Genomic DNA, 18,206 nt, shown 5'->3' with positions numbered 1-18,206 from the left:
GTCCGAGCATTTGAGAGGTTTCAGGGTCCCTTCAATTTGGTAACAGATTCTGCATACGTAGCTGGTGTAGTGTCTAGAGCAGAATCGGCAGTTCTGCAGGAGGTCTCTAATCAAAAATTGTTTAACTTGCTCTCAAAATTAGTTGAATTGGTCTCCCGCCGAGAGCACCCCTTCTTTGTGATGCATGTAAGATCGCACACCGACCTGCCAGGGTTCATCGCGGAGGGCAACCGTCGGGCTGACTCTTTGGCCGCGGCTGCTGTCACGATGGGCCCGCTCCCAGATGTGTTCGGCCAGGCTAAGATCAGCCATCAGCGTTTTCATCAGAATGCGCCAGGTCTGGTCAGGCAATTCCATCTTACGCAGGACCAGGCCAAGGCGATTGTGGCCACATGTCCCCAATGCCAAGCCCATCAGATGCCCACCATCGCATCTGGGGTGAACCCCCGGGGCTTGGCGAGCTGTGAAGTGTGGCAGACGGACGTGACACACATCCCATCTTTTGGGAAGTTGTGTTACGTCCACGTCTCCATTGACACCTTCTCGGGAGCTATCTTTGCCTCTGCCCACACAGGTGAGAGGGCTGCGGATGTCCAGAAGCACCTGCTTCTGGCGTTCGCTGTCCTGGGCATCCCTAGGGCCTTAAAAACTGATAACGGCCCAGCGTACACCTCCAAGGAACTGCGGAGCTTCCTGCAGCAGTGGGGAATAGAACACAAGACCAGCATCCGCTATTCCCCGACAGGCCAAGCCATTGTGGAGAGGGCCCACCAGAGCCTTAAGAAGACCTTAGAGAAACAACATGCGGCAGTGAAGGTGGAAACCCCCCACGTCCGGTTGTCGAGAGCATTGTACACTCTCAATTTTCTCACTTGCTCTTTCGACAACCTGAATCCTCCAGTTGTCCGGCATTTTGGCAGTCACCAACAGCTGCAGCCGAAAGACAGGCCTCCGGTTCTCATAAGGGATCCGGAGACTTGGCGGATGGAAGGGCCATTTGACCTGGTCACCTGGGGGAGGGGATACGCTTGCGTGTCCACTCCCTCAGGACCCAAATGGATTCCATCTAAATGGGTCAAGCCCTTCCATCCCAAGCAGGCGAAGACATCAGAGGCTGTACCGCAGGTACAAGAGGCATGTTGGCGGCGGAGGAGGAAACCTTCCACCTCTTCCCATTTTTATCTCCTCGACAGGTTCCCTCCGGATGAATCCTCTTCCTCACCTCCTTTGTTTCGTGCCCCTTTTTGTGTTGTTTTCGACTCCCGACCTTCCTCCCCGACTTCCGATTCCTCCTCCTCTGAGCTTAACTTATTGTTTGGGACAGAACCATCAGTTTAAGGAAATTGTGTTTTAACAACGTTTATTTTACGTTTTCAGTTCGTCCTTGATTTGCCTGGCCCACTCCGCAACACCATGGCCCAGCTCAGCCCTCAACCGTGTCAGCGCTCAAGCATTTGTGTGCTCTTCACGATCATCTGCTCTTTCATACCACCATGGGCAGCCTGGATCGTCCCTCAGCCAAGGGTGAACGTCTGGCGTACCTTGGCTCAAGCGTTGGGGCAAGACCATATATGCCTCGACGCCGGATCAGCAGAGGACCCTATGTCGTCCTGCCTTGTGGGGATCCCTTTCTCTCCAGGCGAGTTCCCCTCCGCTTTTCAGCCAGCCCTTTCCCCTATTTTGGCCCGGAGCCTCACTATCCTACCTAGTTTTGATTCTAGCAACGCCTGGAGAGACGGAGTGGGGAGGCTGGATCCTTTACCCTCCGAGCCCACTGAACTTCATCTACTCGGTTCGACCAACTCCTCAATTTGTTTTCAATTTGAGTATTCCCTTTCCCCCATAGAGAAGGGAAATGAAGTGGTGCAGCAAAATAAAATCGAGTATCAAGCTTACCAGTGGTGCAAGGCCGTTTTGAAGATCAGTGGCCCCACCACCACTGGTCGCACCCCATATACCCTTCCTAAGGGAGTCTTTTTAATTTGTGGCGACCGAGCGTGGGCAGGCATCCCCTCTGGTCTGGTCAGAGGGCCGTGCACATTTGGCAAGCTGATGCTGCTTACCCCCAACATGACCCACATTGTGAATTGGAAAAGGACAAACGTCACAGCAGAATTGGCTAGGTCTAAAAGGGATCTTAAAGATCTCCCCGAAGACTGTGACGACGAAATTACTCATTGGTCTCATTCCAAAACCGTCGCTTTTACCATCTTATTGCCGTGGGTATCAGTGGCGAAATCTCTAGGTGAATTGGGCCGCCTAGAGTGTTGGGTGGTTAAGCAAGCCAATTTGACCTCGGCTGCAATATACGACCTCCTTACAGACGAGGAAATAACAAGGAAGGCGACACTCCAAAACAGGGCGGCAATAGACTTTCTGTTGCTGCTCCACCACCACCGATGTGAGGAGTTTGAGGGCCTCTGCTGCATGAATTTATCATCGCGAGCCGAGGACGTCAGACACACCATCCTGAGGATGGAAGATAAAGTCCACCAGATAAAACAAGAAACATCAGATTGGCTGAGGGACATTTTTAAGGGCTGGGGCTTGGGCAGTTGGGCCAGCTCTATATTAGAGTCTGTTTTGAAGTTTGTTTTAGTTTTGCTTTTACTTTTGACTTGTTTTTTGCTGGTTCGTGGGCTGGTCCAGAGACTTATCAATAAAGTCACTGCACCAAGTGTCAATCAGGTGGAGGCAGGAAAGTCCCCTGAGGTGGGAGACTACCCTTCGGAGGCAGATGGAGCCGCAGAAGAAGAGGAGCTCCCTGCACCACCCCCATAGCACCAGGAACTGTATGAAGAGGAAGAGATTTCATGGACTGACCAGCCCCAGAATCCAGCCTTTTAAATCTTATATACAGACATTTCTGTTCTTTTCAATTTTATTTAACAAAAAACGGGGAGATGTTGTAATGTGTTGGCTTGTTCTGTTTCTCCCCCATTTGTTACGATGGTTCTGTCCTCCCAGTTTTCCCCACCTTGGTTTCTGTCAGTTACATGGTTGCTATGGTTATTCCCCTGTTACGTGCCTCCCCCGCCTCCTATGTCCAAATATGTATCATTTTCTCTCCTCCCTGGACCCAGTCAATCACTCCCCACCACTCCCTGTCTTCTAGAAGGTTCCCTACAATGGGAGTAGTGATTGGCTACTATCAATGTAGTAGTGAGGTCCCGGGGCCCCTCCTTTACACTGTATCCATTGGTTCTTTTCACCGGTCTGTTGTGTTAAACCCTTCCCCTGACCTCCCCGGATTGGTTCACCCCCAGTTACCACCCCCCTTTATAATCTCATGTTCTGCTCATTTTCTTTGGCACTCCCTGCTGGTCCTCCCCAGTTCGTCATCCCTGCTGGTCGTCCCTTGGGACATTAAACCAGTTTCTACCCCAGAGAGTGTCCGGCTCTTGCTTACTCCGCCCTGCCTCGCAGCTATCCTCCGAGACCTCGTCCTGCAGGCACAGCCCGAGGCTTTCACCGCCGAGGGGTGCCTGAAGCTGCCAGTCCTGGGGCCTTGCCACCGGGACTGACACCCCCCGCTGTAGTGGGGCTGTTGGCCGCCCGCTCAGCTAGCCAGGCACAGGATTAGCGGCCGCGGAACCGCTGCATATCATCACACTCCTTCACGCCTGTTTCAATTAAAAGCATAGTGAATAAAGGAAATAGATGTCCCTTGTTATTTGTGAGTTACTGCAACTTACTTTACAGAATAATGCTGTATTTGATGCAGATTTCAGGACTGGAAGTCTCTGCATGCTGAAAAATTCAATCTGTCAGCTTTCATGTTCCAGACTTCCTGATGTTTTTCCTCTCACTTACACTGGCTTTCTGCTCGGTACAGCAGTGTTTTCTCTGAAATTGGAGGATGTTATTAGTATTGTTAAGGCAATTAATAAAACTGAATTGTGGGCAGACAGGTGGTGTTGGACCTTCTGTGAGCTGTCACGGTGTTGGTGGATTGTTTTCAGAAATCAAGAGTCCATTTGCAATTGATTATCATGTAAATTTCCCTCCTACCACTGTTTTTGTTTCATTCATCTTATTCTGTAATTGCTTACTAGAAGAGACACTTTCATCACGATTATTACTAACGACTTTTGCTCCTTTAATGCATCATTTGAATGGCAAAGCTAAATTTTCTTTTCATTCTTGTCTAGGTAAAAACCATGTAGTTAATGTTTCGTCCATTATAGTTTGGTTTGTTTCTGTCACAGGAATGTGAAGAAACGGTGCAGAAAAACAGGCAAAACCTCTATGGCCTTGAACAACTCTCTGACAAACTGGCCCAGGAAAACAATACCTTGAAAAATTCATTATTAGATGCTTTCAAGGCACGCTCATTCCTGCTGGCAGCCTCTGCACTGCTATCAGGGGCCCTGTGCTCTCTCTACGGCCGACTGTGCGCCATGTCTTGCCAAAGAGACATTCTCCAGGAACAGGTGAACCAGCAACAACTATTGAACCACAAGATCGTCAGCCTCCTTTATGCTCTCCCTGCTGTCATGGAAAGAAACCAGGACGAAGTCAGGACAAGGCAAAGAAGAGCCAAGAAGCTGGCTTATGTGTTCCGAAGAGCTGTGATTGTAGCTCTGGCTGCCAACAGGCTGAGGGGTCTGGCCCGATATTCTTGTACCTTTTTTGTCTGGTCAGACGGATGCAGAGGAAGCCCTGGAATTCAAGTTTGTCTGGGAGAATCCAGAGGCAGGCATCCTGTGACACGTAAGTGAAATGTTTTTAAAGAGTTACATCAAATTGCACGTTTGGGGAATAACAAAGAGGAATATTATTTTTAGTGTTGGGGCATAAAAACATATTTAATGACATTTTGACAAATGTTGTTTATGGATTTATGTTTTTTATATAGCTTGATGAATGTATTTCACTATAAGAGGAAATGCCTAGTCTTAGGTTAAGAATTGCAGGTAAAAGTTCAGTTATGCTCATGAACTCAACATTATCTGATATTTTTGATATTTGTGTTATGGATTTCAGAACTAGGTGCTACAGCATCTTCCCTGTGGTAAATATCTTGCAATGTTCCTAATCGATTTTTCTTTTTTTTGGAAAAGGTATTTCCTCTTTTTTTAAAAATAATTTTTAATATTTATTTCCTAAAAACCCACAAAAATTGCTTTCTGATTCAGGTAAAACATTAGCATAGGATTTCAAAATTTTCTTTAGAGATTATGTCTATTTGCCCCTTTCTGTTGCCAGACCAGTTTATATTTCTCTCTACAAGGATAAATGGTATTAAAAATGTTTTCCAAATTAGAAGATTCATCTACTTTTTTTTTTTTTTTAATGTCATTCAGGAAGCATGCTTCAAACAGTCTAAATTGTCCTGACTAATTTCTTGTTTATATGCTTATTTTTGGTTAATTTCTTAAAGAGCTGGAGGCAGCAGTGTGCCATATTTTTGTGATTTATTTATGCTGCTAGCTGCACTTCTGTTTTACAGGTTTTGGAGAGGAAGGAGTTGACTGTATTGAAGCAATTAACTGGTTGTGTAGCTCTAACCTCTATACTGCAATGATCAATTCTATCTCAGATCTGGAGGGTGTTCTCAACAACCAAGGTAATTTTAACTGTATATTGTTGTAGCAGAAATGTATTTAAAAAATAAATAAGTCAGAGTGGTCATATAATTTCCATTTTTATGATTTTATCTAAACTATTCTGTTTAGATAGCTCTGAAGAGATATTTCTGAATATTTATGATAGACACCTTTGACTAGAAGTTATGTCCTGAGCTAGTCAATACAAATTTAAGTGGGGCTGTTTCCCTGAAAGAGTAATTTTACTGCAGGCTAAAATAATAACCCTTTTCTACATTCTCTGAATGATCACATTTCTGTACTGTTGGAACAGATTAATTTTCTTAAACAGCTGATAGGATATTTTATCCTTTCGGTATATAGAGGCCATGGAAGCAGAGGGCTGTTTCTGGAGTTTATTTACAGTGAGAACTGATACAGGTTCCCTTTGATTCATCTGCATTTCCGCCACCCCTGGTTCTTTATTAACCTATAGTTTTAGAGTCCCCACATTTTTGTCACAGAAAAAAGGATAGTAGAAGAGGGATAATTTATGTGAATAAAGGGAAATAGCAGGAGAAAGACAAGGTGATGCATTTTCCAGAAGCCTAAACACTACATTGGTATAAAAGTTGACATTGAATCAAGTGTGTTTAGATTCAGTTTCAGGCACTTTCTTCTTTCATCATGCTCTTTTCAATAAATTGAATTCATATCCTTTAAAAGCAAAGTTTGAACAGTGTTTCAGATTCAGCATTCTGTGTTTCAAAATATTTACAGGTTCCATCTTGTATAAGTGAAGACGAACATGATATTATAAGAAATGGGAACTAATAACCTGCTTGATGTTTCCTTTTTGTTGTTTTTTTCTTAAAGATTCAGAGCTGTGGCTTTCTAGTAACTCGCTGATCGGCACAGCCAGGAACTGCTTTGCAAAAATGATGACAACCTGAGCGTTCTGATGGAGACAGTTCAAGGGAACACTCGTGGGTGCAGAGCCTTCCTGGAGAGGGACTCCCTGATAGACAGGCTGGCTCGTGGGCTCCGCAGACTAAATGCCCAGGCCCTGGAAGCTGGATTGCATGACAGACTGCCCAGCACAGTAAGCAGACTTGCAGTCCTCCTTCATGGAAACAGAAGGTTTACAGCAACATTGAAGCTCCCTTGATAGCAGCATTTATTTTGTTTCAGACTGGTGATGAGTCCATGAGAGTGAAGTGCTACTATATGGACACTCAGAAGTTGATTTGTCACACATTAGGGTGTGAATAGGTCTTTTCTTTTATTGAGAAAGAATTTTTGGAGGAGGTTTAGTGTATCCAAGTAAAAGATTTTTTTTAAGTTCTATCAGATCTGCATTAGCTTATAAGCACAAATTTGCTTTTGGCTTGATGTAAATGTTAAGGTTGCTTTTTATTCTTGTTTTCTACTTTCTCATGTTTACCATCCTTTCTTTCAGTAAAGATAACCTTCTTCCCTTTAACCAAAATAAAAGGATAAACTCTTTCCCTAATAATCTTTTCTAGTAAACCTTAGGTGAAAATAGTACTTCCTTGTAAACAGAATTTGCAGTTACCCTTGGTAGGTGACAGCTTCAAACTTTTGTCCTTGTGTATGTCTTTTAGAGATGGAGGAAAAAATTATGTTTTGTCTTCTTTTTCTTGAGTCTTAAATATTATTTATTTTATTGCTAAAACAGCAGATTTTATAGCCCATCAACTTGTTTTTGTTTGCTGACAGAGAAACATAGCAACTTTGCAGCAAGAAATATTTGAATTTTCACGAAGGCTTCATGCAGCAGAAGTAGAGTCCCGCTCACTGTACCTGCAGCTTCAAGAATGCAGATGAGCTTTCAACAAGATGCAAAAGGATGCTGAAAAAACCCACAGACTGCAGACCCAATTAAGTGAAGTTCAGCAAGTAAGTGCATTTGACTTGGAGGCTCTCTTGCTTAAAAGAGACTCTCCTTTCTACACATGTTTTGATTTGTGTTCTTTTGGAAAACAAGCATCAAATTGATTTACTTTCAACAGAATTTTCCAGAAACCTTGCCTTGTAAATGTCACTAAACCAGAAGACAGATTTATTTAGAAATATCTCTTTTCCACTGGAGTTATCTTTTGATTTGTAGAAGGAGGTATCCTGTATAAATTAGAGTTTGGTCTTCAGCAATCCAGGTTCTCCCATTTGCTGGAAATGTTGATCTGATTTATATATCCTCAAAGAAGATTTCACTTAATAGAATAAAGTCAGTGGGAATGAGGGTATTCAATAAAAATTTTAATGAAATATAAACATAGCAGTTTAAACTCTGTATGGATGTTGGTGAATGTTATAATAAATACAATGCAAAGTTTAGCAGGTCTGTTTCCCTGAAGAAGTAACTTTATGGCAGGGGGAAAAAAGCTTTTGTCTATATTCTCAGTAGCACAAAATTCCCCTGAGCCTTTTGCTGTTGGTGATTGACTTACTGAGACACTGTGGGTTCCCCAACCCGAAGCCTAGTTGGTAGAACCTGTCAGGGGGTTCTACCAAGCAAAGAGTATCTGCTAGATGATGTCGCGCCCATTGTCCTTCCTGTTCTTAGCTAGTAAAATGGAATTTTTTTAAGCTCAAAAATATCTAATCATCTTCAGTTTTGCTCTTAACAGGTTTTATGCCCTTAGTGGTTTTGGACTGTTAGATGAAAATTATCACATATTAGATAGTAGTTGAAATGCAGATGACAGCTTTCTTTGAAGAATTACTTCTTTCTGGAACAGTTTCTGGACAAGAAGAACAGCCCACAAAGGTGTGGGCACAGCACCACAACAGCTCTTGTTTCCTGTTAAGAGAACTTCTCAAAGGACTGTACAAAATCAGTCTCTGTGCCAGCCATCTGCACTGCAGGGCTGCCCGTCCTGTTGCTGTTGTGGTGGTTGTTACCCAGCTGAGCACAAAGGGCTGAGAGCCCCCAAGAGTGGGGCTGCGTTTTGTATCTCCTGGAAGCTGGCATCTCTGCTTTAAAGTCAGCATCTTGCATTTTGTTTCCCTCAGGGAGAATGGTGAACCAGGAAAATCCCATGACAATATACACCGAACTAGAACATACTGGCAGCAAAGGAGTCCAACCGCAGATACCCCTGCACAGTCATGGGCCAGGTGTTTTTCTGGTGGAATGTCTATCCAGTGTGAAGTTAGGCCAGCTGCAAACATGTTCCCACACTGGGGATAGATGGTCCCATCTCTCAGTGCTGCTCAGAATTTGTGAATATGCTCAGAAGGCACTGTCAAGAGACATGTCCATGCTGCCGACGTCTTGCCTGCATCAAGAACAGGACCAGGAAGATCTCCTTGTCTCTCAAGCGTGGGATGCTTCTACCTGTGCTTTGTTTCCTGTCAAGAGAACTCTTCAAACAACTGTATAAAATCAGTTGTTAGCCTCTGTGCCAGCCATCTACACTGCAGGGCTGCCTGTCCTGTTGCTATTGTGGTGGTTGTTACCCAGCTGAGCACAAACGGCGGAGAGCCCCAGATAGTGGAGCTGCCTTTTATATGTCCTGGAAGCTGGGATCTCTTCTTTAAAGTCAGCATCTTGAATTTTGTTTCCCTCTGAGAAAATAGTAGAGAAGGAAAATCCCATCATGAAATTCACTGAACTGGAAGATACTGGCAGTGGGTGAGCCAGCTCTTCCTCTCAATGGCACTGTGTTCTGCCAATACTCCCCATTCCCCTGGAGAGGAAATCTTTGAGAGAGTTTGTTTTCTTTCTGTTGTGATGAACTCACATTTTTTTGCCCTCCTCTTCCTGTTTTCTCTTCTTGTGCCTGCAAGGACTGCATTTTCTGCCCTCAAACTACGTGAGCCACCAAGATGTGAAGAGCGGCAACATCCTTCTCAGAACTGATGGCTCTGTCAAGCTGGGTCAGTATATTCTTGGTCAGGGGCAGCATTCCAGGGATTTGCGGTGTAGGGCTGCTTTGAGTCGTAGCCAGGTCGCCAAAAATCATGCTGGTGGCAGTGCAGGGACACCCGCTGTGAGCTGGTGACATGGTTGCAACGTGTACAGAGGTATGACAAGGAACAAACAATCAAGAGAGCCACTGATACCAAGCAAGAGCCTGCCCTGGTGCTGTCCAGTGACAGACAAGTACTTGACCTCTCACCACGTGACTGTGGGAAGTTGACCTCTTCTTCTGGCCAAGCTGTGCTCACTTGTTCCCAGAAGTGTAGCCATGCAGATGTGGCACCCTGAGGGTGGGCATCCCCGGGCAGGCAAGGAAACCAAGTGGACCGAGGACACGGCAGATGGTTGTGCAGAGACAGTCTGCACTGCTGCCACAACTTGCAGGGGCAGAGTCAGGGCTGGGGCAGCTTTTCCCAGTTACACATCAGCTCTCAGGAGCCTCGGAGCCACAAGCACACGCCAGCTGTTGTTCCTTGTCCAGGATGTCCAGGTTCTGCACAGCGCTGAAGGCAGGGTTAGGGCAGGACAGACTGCAGCAGCAATGGCCTGGTGTTCTCCACCGACAGCCTTTGGTTCTCCTTCCCTCAGCAGCAGCAGCAGCAGCAGCAGCAGCAGCAAGGAGCAGTGGCAGGGTCAGGACGAGGAGGAGGTGGCTGCCCTGGCCCTTTGCTCCCAGGCCGCAGGCCAGGAGGGCTCTGGCTGCAGCAGGGCGCTCTTCGGGCAGCCCCTGGCAGCCTCTGCAGGGAGCATAGCACGCTGCCCCATCCTGCCTGGGTCACTTTTCTTCAGCAATACCCTACTAGCTCCACTTCAGAAGGAAAAAAATTCCAGCAATGTAAAAAGAGCTAATTCAAGTATAGTTCTACCTGCCTTTCTATTGTAATTCAGGGCATCTATTTGTCTTTAATTTCATGATTTTTATGAAAACATGCATTCATATCTTCACATTTTTTGTGTTTCTAATTATTCCTATACCAAATCATTTTTTTTTTACCTCTTGATTTATTGCAGTTGGTAATTCTGAAGTAGTATTATTTTAAAATGTCCCAAAACAACACCCTTTGGGTAGTTTTCCTCACTTTTAAAACAAACCCTATAAGCCATTTCAGTCTCTGTCTCTCCAAGTTGGTTCATACTGGTCTATTTTAAATCAGGGCTACAATACTTTTCTAGGATTCAGAGAGGTCCATGAAATGCACACCAGTGATTCCTCTTGTGGAATGTCATGGCCCTGTCATAAGCCTCTTGGGTTTGGCGCTTTTTTTGTTAGTTTTTTGGTTTTTGGGTTTTTTTTCCTCTCATCAGCTCAACGGCAAACACATGTTTAGTTCCAAACTTACACAAGATGAGCAAAATCAAAACAATGTGATGGGCCTTTGGGAACTCCTTGCTGATCTTTCTGCTTTTTCAGCTGAGCAAGGCTCTGATCCAGGCAAAGAGAGTGCACTTAAAACCATTTGGCTGGAACTCTGCTGATTTCTAGGAAAAGCTGGAGGCCTCTCTCTCCCCAGGATGTTTTGGCTGAGCCAAGCTTTGCTGGGTTTTGGCTGCAAATACCATTGCCCTTGCTTTCTTCTATCCACAAGTACCATGGCTGGGCAAAAACTCCCCAGTGGGCCATATTCCAAAGGCACTTGGGTCTGGAGTTTGTGAATGAAGGAGAGCCTTATCCACTTCCAAACCACATGGAAAAAAATCATGAAAGACAACTTCCCATCCTTAACAAATAACTGACAATTCGCAAGTGGATCTAGAGCTTCTTTACAGAATGAAAAGGAAGGCAATCTTCCAATGGAGTTGTGCTTTCTGGAGTCTTCTGACTCCCACTCACAGCTGGCATTGGAAAAAGTCACATCTCTGCAAGTGTCAGTGTCTTCTGTCTGCCATCAATTGTTTTGCTGCAACAATCAGAACAGGCATCAGGCTGGAGAGAGGCTCAGCTGATGCTAGGAACAGGATCTGCCCCAAGGAAAAAAAAAGCAATGAACTTTTACCTCCCAAACCCATCTCCCCAGAGGCTCAAAGCAGGATTCCTCTGGTTCCCAGAAATACAAAGAGGGCTGAGAAGACCATCTGCATCTATGTGTTTATGCCCAAGACTTTGCTGATGCCATTTGGGTTATGCCTTTTTCTTTACTGTTTTCTGTATTCTTTGCATATCTATTTAGAGCTCTATAGGGCACTCTAGTTGTGACTACTTTTCCCAGCCCTTCTCTATGGCCTCTGCCTAAGCAGAAAGACAAACTTCCAGAGCTCCAAATGCTGGGGGGTAGAAGGCCCCAGTGTTATCTTGGTTCTTCCTGGGACAGACCCTTCCAGGGAGCTGGTGGACTCACCATCCCTGCAAGCCTTTAAAAGAAGACTGGATGTGTCACTCAGTGCCGTGCTTTAGTTGAGCTGTTAGGACATGGCTTGGAGTCGATCATCTTGAAGGTGTCTGTCTTCCAAGCCACTGACTCTGTGATTCTGTCACTGAGAGAGCTTTTCTTGCACGCCTGGAAAGGGCTGCGGGGGCCCTTTGCCAAGGACGGGCATCAGGGCTCCTGGAAAAGAAGCAAAAGGCTCAAGGCGAAGGCCGAGAGGGCAGAGCTGCCCCAGCGCGGCCCACAGCGAGCCTCATGTCCTCCTCCTCAACCTGCGCCCTCGGCGCTGCCCTTTGCGGCGCCGGCTGCTCCTCTAGCTGCGGGGCTCCAGGCCGTGCTGGGGGCCGGGCCCCTCGTCTTCGGGAAGCGCCGGAGCCTCGGAGGCGACCGGCTGCTGCTGTGGCCGGCAGGGGAGAGCTGCGGCTGCGGCCCCGGGCACGGCGAGCTGCCGCTATGGCCGGCTCCTGCCGCGGCTCCTGCCTCTGCTCCTGCCCTGTGCCCACAGCCACGGCCGAGGGCTGTCCGGCAGCTCCGTGCCGCTCCGCAGCGGGCCCGGCCGGGCTGCTGCTCTCTGCGGCCTCTGCCCGCCGCTGCCGGCCCCGCCGCGCTCCCGCCTGCCTCTGACGCAGCCGGGCCCACACGGGAGGCAGCACATTGCGGCCGCCTCGGAAAAGCCCTGCCCGCAAAGCGCCCGCCACAGCCTCGGCCTCAGGGCACAGGCTGCCGGCGTCCTCGCAGCTGCGAGCCGGCCCGGGCCGCCTGCCGGCATCGGCCACAGCTCCCGCCCGTGTCTCCATGGCCGCGGCTGCTCGGCACAGCGGGCTGAGCACAGCCACCGCCAGCAGCAGCTCCTCACGGGCCCAGGCCCCGCGCGCTCCGAGCCCGCCCAACCCCGAATTCCAGCCCTGAGAGGCTTGGCGTCCCAATGCATCCCCTGGGGACAGCAGAGTCGGCCGCTGAGTTCATCCCATGGGGCCTCCACCAAGTGACCAATGGAAAATTCACCAAATCCCCATCAGAGACAACAGAAAACTCCCATAGTGCCTAACAGCCTGAAACAACTGCCAATTACAGAACATTCCATCCATGTAGGAAAAGAACCTCTTGCATTAAAGCAGGAAAGAGTTATCTACAAGGAGGGCTGAAACAAACAACCAAGTTATTGGACTTAGATTTGTTGTGTCTGTTGGAAAAACCAAGAAAATTCAATCTTTGCTCTTCTCAGTTCATGTGGGACAACAAGCGCCGATATGCAGCAGCTGATGGAAGGGACATGGACAAGGTTGCAGCAGCAGACACAGCGCCAAGCTGACAGAAGGATGATCTCTGGCAATAGCACTGAAGGAGAAGAGTTTGCAAGCAGGACAAAAAACGGCATTGTTTCACCTCTTCTTTCAGTGCTGCTAAAAATGTAGCCTGGAGCAAGCTGGGAACACCAGAGCATGGAGCCCTTTCCAGGCAGGGCTGTGTCTGCTGAAGGGGCAGAGAGAGCCAAGTAGAGATGAGACATAAACCAGCAAGGGACTGAGGAGCCCCTCTGGTGGCAGTGACCAGCCTTGGGCTCTGCTCACTGCTGGTGGCATTTTCTATTGAACCATCTCCGGGAACTTTTGTGCTCTGTGTTTCTAAATATTTTTCCTCTTGGGATTTCTTGGTTGTCTTCTGCGTCTTTATTTCTCCAAATTTTCCTACCCTGGCAACAGCAACTTCTGTCCCAAACTGGGTGGAACATACGAGCAAAGCAGTTGGCAACACCAATGGGTGGAATCCTGTGGATCAGGAATTCTCATGCCCGAGCCCTGCTTGTGCCTTATGTTTGTCAGCACCTCCTCCTCTGTGCAAAAACTAGTCATCAGTGGAATTTTTTTGCCTAAGAGGTCCTGAGAAACAAATGCTGGGTGGGGATACTCATGAGTGTATCCATTAAATTCATTGCTAGGAAACAGAAAGTAAGGCCAGGGTAGCAGAGCAGCTGGGAGCTGATCACTCCCTGCAAAGCGCTGGTAGAGGATGGGACAACATCACGTTCCAGAATAGACAAGAAGAGTAAATGTGCTCAAGGTGCTGCAGGTGAGGTTTGGGTGCACTGAGCAAGCAGTCAGAGCTGGTGAGCACTGGGAGATGCAGCTGCAGTCCCCATCCATGTCCCTCTCAGTGCTGGCTTTAGGGTGTCTGCAGCCTGGATCCAGAGCGCTCTGGGGGGCACCTGTGGCTGCCTTTGCACTTTGCACTCAGGGTGAAGATGCCCAGGAGCTGCTGCGGTTGGCAGTGGGGACCAGGGCTGGCGCTTGTGGCCTGGCAGGTGTGGCTCTGGGGGCTGTGACATGCCAGGGCATGGGTCGCTGTCCCTCCAGAGCCCTGGCTAGCTCTGTGATGTTCCAAGGACAGTGGCAAGAATGGGGAACTGGCTAGGTTAGGGTTTTGCCTGAGCCAGAACCTCTAAGCTAATTGCCTACCAGTAGAGACCTGTAGAGCACCAACAAGGACCAAGTGAAGGAGACAGAGGAAGCTCTTCTGCAGTGTAAAATACAGCAGATTTATCAGAAAAGGCGGGAGAAAAGCACATAGAAATGAATTGCAAACAACAAGCAAAACTAAAAACAACTCCCATCCCTGCTGTGCACGGGTTTTTAAAATCTTTCAAAACAGGGGGTGGACACCATATAGTAACCAATAAGCGACTCTCATGGTGTGGTTTTGAAGGCTACAACAAATCAGAACAAGGGGAGGAGACAGGGTTGGGGTGGGGATTGGATCTTGGGGTGAGGGACAGGGAACTTTCTGGAACAAAGGGTAGGGTTTGGGCTGATGGATGGGCCCAAGGGGCCGGGTTGTCTTGACAGACAGGGAAAAATCTGGTGAGGAGGGAGGAGATTCCTTGACGGCCATTTGGGTAGGAGATCATAACACAGGGAAGACCGAAGTGTAATTACTCGGGGAACACTTGAACACACCACAAGATAACAAAAGATTTAAGTCAATAAACTAAGACATCGCGACACAGAAATTCAGGGTTTCAGCAGCCGAGAGGTGGCACTATTAGAACCCGCAGGAGCTGGTGAAAGCCATCTCTGTACTTCAGGTTCTTGCTGTGTGGGAAAGTGCTGCGAGTTGTGGTGGCTGCACTCCCCCTTTGCTGGGAGGATGATCTGTACCAGGGGAGAGCAGAAAGTTGCCGTGGTGAGCAGAACATGCTCAGAGCATTCCAGTTCAGAGAATGGCACTGCCCCTGAAGGGCAAAAAGCTTGAAAGCATAGAATTCTGTGCAGAATCATTTTACAAATTTTGTCTTCTACAACGTGCCCATTTTTGTATTCTGTAGATGGATACTCTGGGTTTTACAGGATACATGGGGTTTTTTTCTTAAGGTTTTTTGGCAGAATTCTCAAGTTTATTTTTATTTGCATTTTACATCCAGCATGTATACAGATTTTTTGGTTTTTAATTGTTCCTTTGTAAATACTTAGGGAGCAAATACACAACCATTTTTTGGGATATTGTGATTAATATTCTTAGAAAGAAAACCTTGTTGAACAAGTGTGAAAACACAGAGAGAGGGAAAACAGTGTAAAAGTCTTTTAGAACAGGGCATGTAATAGGTAGGTTCTGTATCCAAGGGTCGAGACCTCAGAATTGTTTTGCATTGTTCATTTGGGTTACTCATGGCAAGCTTGCATAACAGCCCCTTTCTTGCCTCTGTGCTGTTTTTTCAGAGCATCTTTAATTCTGTCCAGAAATTTGATAAAGCTTTCATCTACTCCTTGTTTAACATTAGAAAAGTGTTGGGTAGGGATAGAGTTATCTGGGGTAAGAAGCAAGGAAGTTTTTGCTGCAAGTGCCACATCGTGTAATGCTTCCTTAGGTAAGGGGTCAGCTTGGTCAGAGGGTTTCTGTAAATCCCCTTCCTCAGCTAGCTGTTCAACGGTGAAATCAGACTTACCAGCATTTGTAGAATATGAATCTAATAATGTTTTTAATTGTCTTTTCCAATGCCTTTTCCAAAACATATATTCTGCTGGGGCAAGGAGTCAGTGGGCAATATTTTTAATGTCATGGGGTACTAAAATATGTGTTGAGAACATAGCTTCTAGGAAATGTCTAAAAATATGTGAACTTCTGCCATGTACTTTGGCTATATTTCTTAATTGTGTGAGTTCCTTCTTTGAGTTAGGTTCCCATGTTTTTCTCTTAGTGGCTCCTTCTCTTTTTCCCTTTTTATAATCTACGGAGAAGGTGTTAATTTTTTGTGCCATCTGCCAGTCTCCTGCCTTGGTCGCTTCTATCTTAATGAGAGCCCATGGGTCAATGTCCTCTGTATGAGAATCAGAGTCACTGCCACTGCTGTCCTTAGAGGAGGAATGAGAGCGAGCAGGCCGTGGCCTATGCTTTTTACGGCGCGTTGGAGTGAGATTTTGCAGGGGTTTTTATGGCTGAGAGAAGGCACAAAAGAGCTTGGCCAGAGGGAGCCAGCAGTGGAGCTGGAAGGGCAGCAGAATGACATGCACAGGCTTGAGGAAGTGGGGTGGTACCGTGGGGGGTCTCTGAGGTTCCGTTCGGGTGACATTGAGGGTGGGTGGGCGGCTGGAAAGCCTGGGGTGGGGGTAAAGGAGAAGCGGGGGAGAGGGGCCGGTGGGATTGGTCTGGGCTGCCGCGGGTACAGCGTGGTGTGCTGCGGCTGGGGTGTGCCGGCATGCAGGGAGACCTGCCAGTGCAGCAGGCAGGGATGGGATGGGGATACCCGCCCGGGTGCAGGTGGCAGCAGCAGGGGTGGGGGCTGGGATTGAGGGACTGGTGGCGGGGATGGGAAGGACTGCGGCGGGAGCGGGGGGAGAACGGGAGGAGGGGTAGGGGGAGCCGCAGCAGAGGTGGCTGCAGTGGGGGCGGGCGCAGTGGGGGCAGGGGAGGCCGTGGTCGGGGTAGGAGAAGCAGCAAGAAGGGTGGGGGGAGCTGACTCACAGGAAAGAGGCACTTTTCCCACTAGATTCCCAGAAGAGCAGCTTTTTTTTCACTAGATTTCCAGAAGAAGACCAAGCGCATCTACACGACCGCTGAACCTTCAGAGGAAGACTACACCCTTCTACAGGATCACTGCTTCAAAAGAACCACATCCACCATTCCAAGAAAGCTACAGCCACCATGCTGTCCATTTTTGGACTGCTACCAACACCCTGACCAACAGAGTGTCAGGGCATATTCTGACTCTGTCAGTAGTTTGTTTTTGTACTAGTGCATTTGTGTTTTAATTTTCCTAAGAAACAACTACTATTCCTACTCCCATGTCTTTGCCTGAGAGCCCCTTAATTTCAAAATGATAATTCAGAGAGAGGGAGTTTGCATTTTTGATTTCAAGGGAGGCTCCTTCCTCTCTTAGCAGACACCTGCCTTTTCAAACCAAACACAGGGCCATGACTTTCCACAAGAGGAGTCACTGGTGTACATATCATGGACCTCTCTCAATCCTATTAAAGTATGGAAATCCTGGTTTAGAATACACGGATATGAAACAACTTTGAGAGACAGAGACTAAAATGGCTTGTGGATTTATTATTTTTTAGTAATGGGGAAAATTACCCAAAAGGTGTTGTTTTATAACATTTTAAAATATACTACATAAAAATTAAAAACTGCAATAAAAAGAGTTATATAAAGAAGTGCTTTTTAATTAGAAACACAGAAATGTGAAGATATGGATGACATTTTCATAACAATATGAAATTACAAAAAATATCTACAGTGAACCACAATACAAAAGTAGGTAAGACTGTACTTTATTTAGATCTTGTGTTGCTGGAGTGTTTTTCTTCGGGAGAGAAGCTAGTATTTCTATGAAGAACTCTCTCACATCTGATAATTAAATTTCCTTATTTCTTCTAGTGCTGGGTATCACATCCCGCCTGAAAGGAGCTACTGAAGGCAAAGAACTGGTTCTGCGTGGTCTGAAACTGAAGGATGAAGACCCAATACCAGCTGTGTTTCCTGTCAGGTGGGAGGGCGTGTTGCTTGAGGGCATGGTAAAAGCTCTGTTTTGTCTCGTGTGGGACGATGCATCCATGGATGGCCCAATATTGGATCTGGTTGGAATTAGGTTGATGGCTGGTTCCATTGATGACCCAAAACCTGTTCGACGTGGCATCGCACTGGAGGGGATGTTGGTGTCAGATGCACTGTAGGGTCTGGCTGGTAGCACAAAGGGGGGTACGTTGGTTCCAGACACAGTGTGGACTCTGTGTCTAGGCACTCTCCGCTGTGCTAGAGTAAACAAAAGGATAAAAAACAAATCGAGAGAGAATTAATGTTTGCTCTTAAATGCTCCTTACAAGGGCATGTATGTGAAGTACTTCTAGATGTTTGCTCCTTAAATGCTTCTTT

At 47.0% G+C, this 18,206-nt stretch overlaps 1 pseudogene; it reads left to right on the top strand.

Moving 5' to 3' along the window:
* LOC128942657 (coiled-coil domain-containing protein 171-like) overlaps nucleotides 1–16,245 on the top strand; it is a 31,426-nt pseudogene extending 15,181 nt beyond the window's left edge.
* Nucleotides 16,246–18,206: the final 1,961 nt, after the last annotated feature.

This window comes from Melozone crissalis, unplaced genomic scaffold (assembly GCF_028551555.1).
Source record: "Melozone crissalis strain CALT ecotype California unplaced genomic scaffold, PUWL_Pcris_2 ptg000005l_1, whole genome shotgun sequence".
Taxonomy (NCBI): Eukaryota; Metazoa; Chordata; class Aves; order Passeriformes; family Passerellidae; genus Melozone; species Melozone crissalis.
The sequence above is the reverse complement of the archived record's forward strand: the minus strand, read 5'-3'. Positions and strand labels throughout refer to the sequence as shown.